The sequence below is a fragment of the Cetorhinus maximus genome, chromosome 11, assembly GCF_964194155.1.
Source record: "Cetorhinus maximus chromosome 11, sCetMax3.hap1.1, whole genome shotgun sequence".
Classification (NCBI taxonomy): Eukaryota; Metazoa; Chordata; class Chondrichthyes; order Lamniformes; family Cetorhinidae; genus Cetorhinus; species Cetorhinus maximus.
In genome coordinates this window covers 120,615,614-120,625,287 of record NC_135889.1, presented here as the reverse complement: position 1 = coordinate 120,625,287, position 9,674 = coordinate 120,615,614, and the positions used below count along the sequence as shown (strand labels likewise).

General features: G+C 43.9%; 1 protein-coding gene across 1 annotated transcript in view; it reads right to left on the bottom strand.

The window, feature by feature from the left end:
* Nucleotides 1-9,674, bottom strand: part of LOC144686882 (tubulin alpha-1D chain) — a 917,839-nt gene that overhangs the window by 163,860 nt on the left and 744,305 nt on the right. The window lies entirely within an intron of this gene.

Below are 9,674 nucleotides of genomic sequence, written 5' to 3'. Positions count from 1 at the left end.
TTCTGGTACCTTTAAATATTTATCCATCAACTAATACCACCAAAAACTCTACTGGTAGCTACCTCACCACCACCTCTCTTGACTCCTGCACTGTTGCTCAATTATCAGACTGCTTTTCTGACAGCCAGTGCTGGATAACCAGAATGTTCCTCTAATTAAATATTGGGAAGGAATGAAGCCATTGTTTACGATCCTGGCTCCAAATTATGTTCCCTACCTATTGACTCTATCCCTCTCCCTGGGAATAATCTGAGATTAAGATTGTTCACAATTGACCTAGGGATGAACTTTGGACCTCATATTTACACCATCACTAAGATTGCCTATTCTCATCTCTGTAATATCATCTGCCTTCGCCCCCGTCTCAGCTCATCTGCTGAAACTCTTATCCATGCCTCTGTTACTTCAACACTTATTCCAAATAACTCCTGGTTGGTTTCCCACATTCTACCCTCCGTAAACATCCAAGACGCTGCTGCCTGTGCCTTAACTTGCACCAAGTCCTGTTCCTCTCAGCCCTGCGCTCGTTGACCTAGCTCCTGGTCAAGCAATGACTTGATTTTTAAATTCTCATCCATGTTTTGAGATCCCTCCATGGTCTCACCCTTCCCTATCTCTGTAATTTCTACCAGCCCCACAGCCCTCTGAAATGTATACTCTTCTAACTCTAACCTGTTGAACTTTCCTGATTTAATTGCTCCACCATTAGTAGTTGGGCCTTTCTTTGCCTAGGCTCTAAGCACTGGGATTCCTTCCCAAAACCTCTTCACCTCCCTACCTTGCTTTTCTCTTTTAAGACACTCCTTGAAAAACCTACATCTTTGACCAAGCTTTTGTTCATCCAACTTAATATGTGGCTTGGCATCATACTTGGTTTTATAATTCTCCTGTGAAGTGCCTTGATGTTTAGTTACATTAAAGGCCCTATATAAATATAAGTTGTTACGTCTGTTTGTGGGACCTGACAATGTCCAAATTGGCTGCAAGGTTTCCCTATTTTACAACATTGACTACATTTCAAAAATACTTCCTTGGCTGCGAATCATGTTGGGATGCCATGAATTCATGGAGGTGTTGTGTGTGCGTATTATATATAAATATACACACATCACATTTATAAATGAACAGTGGAAATGTGTGTCCAAACAAAATGGAATGTACCCTTTGAAAGCTATCTCTGTTTATATTTACTGTGCCCTCAGTGTGTGTGTCAGTCTAGTTCATTTGGTGGCACTGAGGCAGATAATTGTGGGTTTGAGTTCCACAAGAAGATATGAGCACATAATCCAGAGTGAGGGAGTGCTGCATTGTCTGGTTTACAGTATTTTGTTCCCCTGGTTCAGGTGTGTTTTAAAAGTCCCTGTGGTACTATTCCATTGACAAGTAAAGGTTCTCTTTGTGTCCTTGACAAATTTCACCTGTTGCAGAAAGTGGAGGTGTTAAATGGAGGTCCTGTCCACCCTTTTTGCTTTTGAAAGCTCTAACTGGGAGACAGTAGATTTGAAATTCTTGAGGGACGAGGTCAAATGGGCTAGAGTGACTTCCCACACCCCAAACAACTAATTAAAGACCCACTGCTTCCCTACGTTTAACTAGAGGTTGTTTACAGTGATTCACTATACCATATGTTGAGTGGAATTTAATGGTACCAGTTTGAGTGGAAAAGATGGCGAGTGGGACTAGAAAATTGAGTGGGACGCTGCGTGTCTGACTTAGAGGAGGGCAAACTGTCCCCATTTAGTCAGTGGCGGGTAGGGCCTGACCCAGGAAACCTGACCGCTGACAGCGGGAAGGCAATCAGGCTCATTAACGAGCTACTTAAAAACCAATTATCCCTCCGCCCACCAGAATTTAACAGGACTTGCATGGTTCTCCCGAGAGCTACCCAGCATTGCCAACAACCTACCAGGAGTGAGGGGGATTGGGGAGGTGTTGGGGAAGTCCTCAGTCACAGACACAGCGCCCAATTGAGGGACCCAACCCAGGGGGGTGAGGGGAGGAAAAAGTGTGGATCCTAACCACCAGATCCCTGGTGAAAAGTGTGGGGAAGGATGGGAACCCATCGAGGGGGGTCCTAACCCTTGACACCCACCCCAAATCCTGCAGCTTTGCCGTCCTCAATGGGTCCCCCCCATCCCATCCCACCCCACCCCACTTACCTTTCTCCGGGGATCCAGTGATGATCCCTGGTGAAGGCCTCAGTGTTTGACTGGCAGCGGCCACCATGGTGTGCGTTGACGTCAGGCTCCAGCATTTTCAAAGGAAATAACATTTTCCTTAGAATAAACATGGAATTCGGGAGCGTGGAGTGGTGGTACAGCACGTCGGAACCTGTGTGTGTGGCTTCAAAGTGATGTGGTATACCTTTTTAATATAGTTCATCAGCCTAGGCTCAGTTATTGCTCTTGCTGTGGGAACAGGAGATTGTGGTTCAAATGGCACTTTAGAGATCTGAGCAATATCCAGCTGGGTACTCCAGTGCCATTTTTCAGGACATTGCAATGCACTTTACGGCCAACAAAGCACTTTTGAATTATAGGCACTGTTGCAGTATGGGAAATGCAGCAGCCAATTCATGCACAGCAAACTCCCACAAACAGCAATGAGATAACTACCAGGTAGTTTGTGATGTTGGAAGGATAACTGCAAACTAAGACACTGGAGAAAACTCCTCTTCAAAATAGTACCTTGGGATCTTTTACATCTGCTGTTTGGGCCTTGGTTCAATGTTTCATTTGAGAGATAACATCTCTGGCAGCATAGCACTCCGGCAGTGCTGCCACTGACTTTTGTAAATGTTCTGTATGGCAGGGTATTGAGCCATTAGGACTGGAAAGTGCAGCGTCCTTTCCCAAGCCAATTTGCACAGCATTGAGGTGCTAATCATGCAAAACCAGCTCCGCTGGGCAGGTCAGGTCATTTGTATGCCAGACGCCAGACACCAGACTCCCCAAGCAATTGTTCTACTTGGAACTTGGTCAGGGCAGGAGACTCCCAGAAGGACAGCAGAAACGCTTTAGGGGTGTCCTCAAAGCATCCCTGAGGAGGTCCAACATTCCCACCGACTAATGGGAGGCCCTGGCCTGCTACCAACCAAAATGGAGGAGGTTTATTCGGGAAGGCACAAAACACATCGAGACATTTCATCGGGAATGTGCAGAGGTGAAGTCGAGGTGTTGGATGGAGCGCACGAACCTCCAAATGACCCATCTACCCAACCCTTCAAGCACCACCTTCCCCACATGTGGCAGAGTCTGCAGAACACGCATTGGACCGATCAGATGAAAGTAGAAGCAAGTCATCCTTGATCCCAAAGGACAAGAAGGAGTTTGAGCTCTAGCAACCCAGTACTCAATTAATTTGATGGACCCCAAGAGGTTTTGTCCAGTCTATTGGGGCATTCAAGTATCTCTAATATTTCTGTTGGAGTATCTGCTTTTGTACGTATAAGAAGCTGCATGTTTGGGGACAAAATTGGGGGGAAATTCACTGAAACTTGCAGTAATTATTTACTCTCCCATGGCTGAAACTTCAACCTTTAAATTATCACAGAAATAATTCCCTCTGCTCTGCTGGTTTTATGTTTCCAGCTCCTGCATTGCCATTTTGAAACCAAGAAACTAACACTGGTCATAAACCTACTCAGCTGCAAAGAGGACTCTACTGCAGTAATAATTTTTTAATCATTCATGAGATGTGGGCATTGCTGATTGCCCATTCTTGATTGCCCTTGAGAAGGTGACGGTGAATACAACCGAGTGGTTTGCTAGGCCATTTGCTGCAAGTCTGGAGCCACATATGGCTGAGGGGGTCAGTTTTCCATTCATAAGGGACATTAGTGAACCAGAGGTTTTTACGATGATTTAGTTTCATGGTCACCATTACTGTTGCTGGTTTTTTAATCCAGGTTTATTTAATTAATTGAATTTAAATTCCCCAGTTGCTATGGTGCAATTTGAACTCTCAGCTCTAGATTGTTGGTCCAGGCATAATAAATACAAAAAGTGCTGAAAAAAACTCAGCATCTGGCAACATTTGCCAGAGGGAAACAGAGCTAATGTTTTGAGTCCTCTTCTCTGGAACAGTTGGTCCAGGTTTAATGGTTTACGCCAGTAACAAAATGCAGGACAAATCCAACCAGGCCAATTACTGCCCCATCAGTCCACTCTCGATCATCAGCAAAGTGATGGAAGGTGTCACCAACAGTGATGTCAAGTAGCACTTACTCAGCAACAATCTGCTCACTGATGCTCAGTTTGGGTTCCGCCAGGGCTATTCAGCTCCTGACCTCACTACAGCCTTGATCCAAACATGGACAAAAGAGCTGAACTCCAGAGGTGAGGTGAGAGTGACTGCCCTTGACAGCAAGGCAGCATTTGACTGAGTGTAGCGTCAAAGAGCTCTAGCAAAACTAAAGTCAATGGGAATCAGTGGGAAAACTCTCTACTGGTTGGAGTCATACCCAGCACAAAGGGAGATGGTTGTGGTTGTTAGAGTTAAACAATCTCACCCACAGGACATCACTGCAGGAGTTCCTCAGGGTGGTGGCCTCGGCCGAACCAGCTTCAGCTGCTTCATCAATGACCTTCCTTCCGCCTTAAGGTCAGAAGTGAGGATGTTCGCTGATGATTGTACAATGTTCAGCACCATTTGCGACTCCTCAGATACTGAAACAGTCTGTGTCCAAATGCAGTGAGACCTGGACAACATTCAGGCTTGGGCTGATAAGTGCAAGTAACATTCGCACCACATAAGTGGCAATGACCATCTCCAACAGTGAGTCTAACCCTCTCCCTTGACATTCAATGGCATTCCCAACACTGAATCATAGGAACAAGAGTAGGCCTGTCGAGCCTGCTCCACCATTCAATTATATCATGACTGATCATCTACCTCAGTGCGGGTAAGTGGCATTATCTCCACATCCCTTGATATTATTAGTCTCCAGAAATCTCTCACTATCAACATCCTGGGAGATTACCATTGATCAGAAACTGAACTGGACCAGCCATTTAAATACTGTGGCTACAAGAGCAGGTCAGAGGCTGGGAATCCTGCAGTGAGTAACTCACCTCCTGACTCCCCAAAGCCTGTCCACCATCTACAAGGCACAATTCAGGAGTGTGATGGAATACTCCCCACTTGCCTGGATGAATGTAGCTCTAACAACACTCAAGAAGTCTGACACCATCCAGGACAAGTTTGGATTGGCACTCCCTTCACCACTGACGCACAGTAGCAGCAGTGTGTACCATCTAGAAGGTGCACTGCAGGAATTCACCAAGACTCCTTAGACAGCACCTTCCAAACCCACAACCTCTACCACCTAGAAGGACAAGAGCAGCAGATACATGGGAACACCACCACCTCCAAATTCCCCAAGCCATACACCATCCTGACTTGGAAATATATCGCTGTTCCTTCACCTGGGTGGGTCAAAATCCTGGAACTCCCTTCCTAACAGCACTGTGGTTGTACCTACACCACATGGACTGCAGCGGTTCAAGAAGGCAGCTCACCACCACCTTCTCAAGGGCAATTAGGAATGGGTAACAAATGCTGGCCTAGCCAGAAAAGCCCACATCCTGCGAAAGAATAAATACAAAAAAAGCAACATAACTCCGTCACCATTCCGCTACTTCATTATAGTTCTAAAACAGACACCTAAACCACCCAGAAAACTAGATTCCTATCCATAACTTATCCTCCACCCTACGCCGCCCCATTGTCATCAGCCTCCTTCCATTCACATAAGATGATGGACATGCAGCGAATCAAATCTGTCGAGGATGGGGTAGCTTCGCATGGTGCACTTTTGCTGATGGTCGAAGAGACCAATCCGTGAGAGGCAGGTTCTGCCACAAGTGCTGCACATGAAGTGGTTATTAGGTGTCGTTGGGGGGGTTGTTGTTTTCAGTGTTGGCACCTGTTGCCACTGATCGTTAGGGTGATGTACACTCGCCCGCAGGTAATATTGCCACTTTCCTCTGTTGTTAGCTAGCTTCTTCCAAGTTTGAAAGTTGATGTTTAGGGTCTTCATGTCATGCTTGCAAAGCATCCTTGAACTCATTCCCAATTATCTATTATTCTAATTATAAACCACCCAAACTCTTTGATTTGATTCCAGTCTGTAACTCAATCCCACTATTCATTATTCTATATATAAACCACCCAAACTCCTCGCTTAGATTCCAGTCTGCAACACATTCTAGACATGTAGGCTGCATAACACATGCTGTTTTCACAGATTGGTTTGTGCTCCTACATTTGTTTTACACTTTACTAAACATTCAGCCCTGGGCCTTTAACATCATCATGGAGTCATTGAGGAAAGTCTGTCGCAGTAAGTTTTTCAAAGCATTTCCCAAAGCGTAGATGACTCAGGGCGTGATGGGGGAGGGGTAGTGGTTATCATATCCTGTTCTGTTCATCCGGCAAACTACTTGTGGACTTTAATCTCCCAATCTAAACTGTACAACAAACACCTTTAGAGCCTTGATTCAACCTCTGTGTGCTCTCACTGGAGTGTGTTCGGTAAAGAGAGACAACAAGAACAATAACTTGCATTTATATAGAACCTTTAGCATAGCAAAACATCGCATTGGCAGCTGTGACTTCAGGTGTCTGGCCTTAAACTCTGGAATTCTCTCCCTAAACCTCAGTCACTCCACCTCCCTCTCCTTTTGAAACACTCCTCAAACCCTACCTCTTTCTCTATGCATTTGGTCGGCCTTCTGTGGCTCAGTGCCAAAATTAAAAAGGAAAGGGAGGTGGAGAGACAGAGTTTTAGGGACAGAATTCCAAAGCTTAAGGCTAGGCGCCAGAAGTCACAGCCGCCAACGGTGAGTTAAAGGAAATTGTGGATGTGTAAGAGGACAGAATTTTGAGCACAGAGGGCAAAGAAACGTAGGGCTGGAGGAGGTTATAGAGACAGGGAGGTGGAAAGATCATGAAGGGATTTTAACACAAGGATGAGAATTTTTAAAAAGTAAGGCATTGATGAACAGGGTAAAAAAAAAGCGTGACACTGGCAACAAGTGCTGAATATATACAAGGCTTTTTACTTACATAATAAGATGGTGGCCTAGTGGTAAAGACATGGGTTCAAATCTCACCATGGCAGCTGGTGGAATTTAACCTCAATTAATAAATCTGGAATTAAAAGCTAGTTTCAGTAACGGTGACCATGAAACCATTGTTGATTATCATAAAAACCTATTGGATTCAATCATGTCCTTTAGGGAAGGAAATCTGCTGTCCTTACCCGGTCTAGCCTACATGTGGCTCCAGACCCACAGGAATACGGTTGATTCTTAACTGCCCCTCTGAAATGGTCTAGCACTTCACTCAGTTCAAGGCCAATTAGGGATGGGCAACAAATGCTGGCCTTACCAGCAATGCCCACATCCCATTGAAGTATAAATTTTAAACTTAACATTTGTTTGGAACTAGATATAGTTTTGTGTTAAATTTGTATTTGTGGGTGTTAGGAACAAGATACAGCTTTTAAGTTTAATTTATACTTTTTATTTTTGTGTTAAGAAAGGTGAAGACTGGAATAAAAGCAGAAAAATGCTGGAAAAACTCAGCAGGTCTGGCAGCATGTGTGGAGAGAGAAACAGAGAGTTAACGTTTCGAATCCGTATGACCCTTCTTCAGAGCATGGACTCGAAACGTTAACTCTGTTTCTCTCTTCGCAGGCACTGCCAGACCTGCTGAGTTTTTCCAGCATTTTCTGTTTTTATTTCAGATTTCCAGCATCAGCAGTATTTTGCTTTCATCAAGGTGAAACCCGAGTTTAGTTTCACTTTAGAGTTTTTTTGAGATGGAGCCAGGAAGTCTCCAGGCCCTGTTTTCGTACATGCATTTTTAATGAGGCTTTACAACTCGAAGTGAAGAGATGGGTTACCAAGGGGTTAGTGGTTTAGGGGAGTTAAAACAAACACAAAAAGTAGGAAAAAAACTCTACTTTTGCCTAGCAACAGGGGATCAGAGAGAGACCCACAGGGGGAGAGGGAGAGACAGAAAGGCAGATTTTAGTTCCGTTGGTATGTGTATATCACAAAGTGAAGACGGAAAAGGTCTAAGACTCTCTCTACATGGAAATGATGCCAGACTGTTGTGGAAATGAGTTTATGGAACTCATATGTATGGCTTTAAAGTTAAAGTAATAGTGAATTTAGAGTGAGTTTTCTGGATATCTCAAGGGACGTACCAATTGTGGAAGGACTTCTAGTGAATGTTCTGAAGTCTACTGGAACTGACCCAGCTCTAGCCTTGATTTGGAAAAAGCGGTACCTCTTCACTGGAGTGTTGGGTCTGTAAGGGTATTGCTGGGATAAAAGGGGTAGCCTGAGTTTGAATCATTATTTCCTTGGTGTCGGTGTTGAAATCTTTCCAACCTTTTTGTTGTCTAGTGCAATATAGTTAATGTTTCTTGTTTAATAAGTGTTTTATCTTTTTAATAAAAAGTCAACAGCAGACTCCTGTGAATCTGTTTCAGTAAGTGCCCTTTACGGTTAAAAAAAAATTATGGTTATCAAGCCAGATTCCATTCTGAGATCTGATATATTCAGTAATAACATCAGCTGGAATCATAACACCATGTTAGAAAAAAAACTTGGCAGATTTATAGATGCACAGTCCAATGAAACATTCCAGAGGTCCGTGAAACTGATATGTTTCTACCTCACAGCTGTGGAACCTGGTTTGCCTGGGTGAAGGGAACGATGAGGGATGCCTAGGAGCGAGTTACAGGCTGGAATTTAGTCGAGGGGTTCGGATAAATAGAATGGATAGCTGGGAGTGAGTTACTGGCTAGTTAAGAGATCCAGATTGTTTATTTAAGTGCTTGATTTAGAGCTAATATTACTGCAATTAAGCCTGGCTTACAGTTGAGTAGTTTTATGAAACAAAAAAAACATTAATACTAACAGTCAATGTGTGAGTCCACAAACTGAAACATGTAAAAATCAGCAGTTGTTTTAATTCAAAGGGGAAAGAACACTAGCACGAGTGTTGTGATCAATTTCTGCAAAGATGGACAATGTACATAAACGCTAGTTTTCCAGTAGCAACATATTGCACTGGCTGTGGTGCAGTTTCCTTGTAGCCTTGTATTGCAAAGCATTTTCAGTTTAGAAATAGGCCACTTGGCTCAGTAAGTCCACAGTGTTTTTGCTCCACAAGCCTCCTCCCATCCTTCTTCAGCTAACCCTGAGCATATCTTTCTATTCCTTCCCCCTTCATGTGCTCATCTAGCATCCCCTTTCATGTATCCATGCCATTTGTCTCAACTGTTTCTTGTGGTAACGACTTCCACATTCTCACTACTCTCATGCTGTCAGGTATGGTTCCATAGTGGGTGTGTAACAGAACAAGTCATCCAGAGGCCTGGACTAATGATTCAGAAATGAGAGCTCAAATCCACTAAGGTAGCTGTGGAATTTACATTCAGTTCATTAAATAAATCTTGAATGAAAGGCTAGTTTCAGTAATGGTGACCATGAAATTGCTGGCTTGTCATAAAAGCCTAACTGATTTTTGACTTTTTTTAGGAACAAAAATCTCTTTACCTGCTCTGGCCTACCACGTGACTCCAGACCCACAGTAACATGCTTCACTCTTAATGCCCTCTGAAATATTCTGGAAAGTCATTCAGTTGTCGCCATCAC